Here is a 2596-nt window from a genome sequence, read left to right as displayed (position 1 = left end):
ACGATAGACTCTTACCATGTCTGTTATGATAGACTCTTACCATGTCTGTTATGATAGACTCTTACCATGTCTGTTATGGTAGACTCATTTACATTACATTACATTTAAGTCATTTAGCAGACGCTCTTATCCAGAGCGACTTACAAATTGGTGCATTCACCTTAAGACATCCAGTGGAACAGCCACTTTACAATAGTGCATCTAAATCTTTTAAGGGGGGGGAGGGTGAGAAGGATTACTTTATCCTATCCTAGGTATTCCTGAAAGAGGTGGGGTTTCAGGTGTCTCCGGAAGGTGGTGATTGACTCCGCTGTCCTGGCGTCGTGAGGGAGTTTGTTCCACCATTGGGGGCCAGAGCAGCGAACAGTTTTGACTGGGCTGCGCGGAACTGTACTTCCTCAGTGGTAGGGAGGCGAGCAGGCCAGAGGTGGATGAACGCAGTGCCCTTGTTTGGGTGTAGGGCCTGATCAGAGCCTGGAGGTACTGAGGTGCCGTTCCCCTCACAGCTCCGTAGGCAAGCACCATGGTCTTGTAGCGGATGCGAGCTTCAACTGGAAGCCAGTGGAGAGAGCGGAGGAGCGGGGGTGACGTGAGAGAACTTGGGAAGGTTGAACACCAGACGGGCTGCGGCGTTCTGGATGAGTTGTAGGGGTTTTATGGCACAGGCAGGGAGCCCAGCCAACAGCGAGTTGCAGTAATCCAGACGGGAGATGACAAGTGCCTGGATTAGGACCTGCGCTGCTTCCTGTGTGAGGCAGGGTCGTACTCTGCGGATGTTGTAGAGCATGAACCTACAAGAACGGGCCACCGCCTTGATGTTAGTTGAGAACGACAGGGTGTTGTCCAGGATCACGCCAAGGTTCTTAGCGCTCTGGGAGGAGGACACAATGGAGTTGTCAACCGTGATGGCGAGATCATGGAACGGGCAGTCCTTCCCCGGGAGGAAGAGCAGCTCCCGTCTTGCCGAGGTTCAGCTTGAGGTGGTGATCCGTCATCCACACTGATATGTCTGCCAGACATGCAGAGATGCGATTCGCCACCTGGTCATCAGAAGGGGGAAAGGAGAAGATTAATTGTGTGTCGTCTGCATAGCAATGATAGGAGAGACCATGTGAGGTTATGACAGAGCCAAGTGACTTGGTGTATAGCGAGAATAGGAGAGGGCCTAGAACAGAGCCCTGGGGGACGCCAGTGGTGAGACGCGTGGTGAGGAGACAGATTCTCGCCACGCCACCTGGTAGGAGCGACCTGTCAGGTAGGACGCAATCCAAGCGTGGGCCGCGCCGGAGATGCCCAACTCGGAGAGGGTGGAGAGGAGGATCTGATGGTTCACAGTATCGAAGGCAGCCGATAGGTCTAGAAGGATGAGAGCAGAGGAGAGAGAGTTAGCTTTAGCAGTGCGGAGGGCCTCCGTGATACAGAGAAGAGCAGTCTCAGTTGAATGACTAGTCTTGAAACCTGACTGATTTGGATCAAGAAGGTCATTCTGAGAGAGATAGCGGGAGAGCTGGCCAAGGACGGCACGTTCAAGAGTTTTGGAGAGAAAAGAAAGAAGGGATACTGGTCTGTAGTTGTTGACATCGGAGGGATCGAGTGTAGGTTTTTTCAGAAGAGGTGCAACTCTCGCTCTCTTGAAGACAGAAGGGACGTAGCCAGCGGTCAGGGATGAGTTGATGAGCGAGGTGAGGTAAGGGAGAAGGTCTCCGGAAATGGTCTGGAGAAGAGAGGAGGGAATAGGGTCAAGCGTGTCTGTTATGATAGACTCTTACCATGTCTGTTATGGTAGACTCTTACCATGTCTGTTATGATAGACTCTTACCATGTCTGTTATGATAGACTCTTACCATGTCTGTTATGATATACTCTTACCATGTCTGTTACGATAGACTCTTACCATGTCTGTTACGATAGACTCTTACCATGTCTGTTATGATAGACTCTTACCATGTCTGTTATGATAGACTCTTACCATGTCTGTTATGATAGACTCTTACCATGTCTGTTATGATAGACTCTTACCATGTCTGTTATGATACTCTTACCATGTCTGTTATGATAGACTCTTACCATCTGTTATGATAGACTCTTACCATGTCTGTTATGGTAGACTCTTACCATGTCTGTTATGGTAGACTCTTACCATGTCTGTTATGATAGACTCTTACCATGTCTGTTATGATAGAATCTTACCATGTCTGTTAGGATAGACTCTTACCATGTCTGTTACGATAGACTCTTACCATGTCTGTTACGATAGACTCTTACCATGTCTGTTATGATAGACTCTTACCATGTCTGTTATGATAGACTCTTACCATGTCTGTTAGGATAGACTCTTACCATGTCTGTTACGATAGACTCTTACCATGTCTGTTATGATAGACTCTTACCATGTCTGTTATGATAGACTCTTACCATGTCCGTTAGGATAGACTCTTACCATGTCTGTTAGGATAGACTCTTACCATGTCTGTTAGGATAGACTCTTACCATGTCTGTTATGATAGACTCTTACCATGTCCGTTATGATAGACTCTTACCATGTCCGTTAGGATAGACTCTTACCATGTCTGTTAGGATAGACTCTTACCATGTC

General features: G+C 48.0%; 1 protein-coding gene across 1 annotated transcript in view; it reads right to left on the bottom strand.

Moving 5' to 3' along the window:
• The window catches only part of LOC115121344 (BRCA1-associated ATM activator 1-like), a 25182-nt gene that overhangs the window by 174 nt on the left and 22412 nt on the right, over positions 1 to 2596 (bottom strand). The window lies entirely within an intron of this gene.

The sequence above is a fragment of the Oncorhynchus nerka genome, linkage group LG15 (genome assembly GCF_034236695.1).
Source record: "Oncorhynchus nerka isolate Pitt River linkage group LG15, Oner_Uvic_2.0, whole genome shotgun sequence".
NCBI lineage: Eukaryota > Metazoa > Chordata > Actinopteri > Salmoniformes > Salmonidae > Oncorhynchus > Oncorhynchus nerka.
This window is presented reverse-complemented; position numbering and strand designations above follow the sequence as displayed.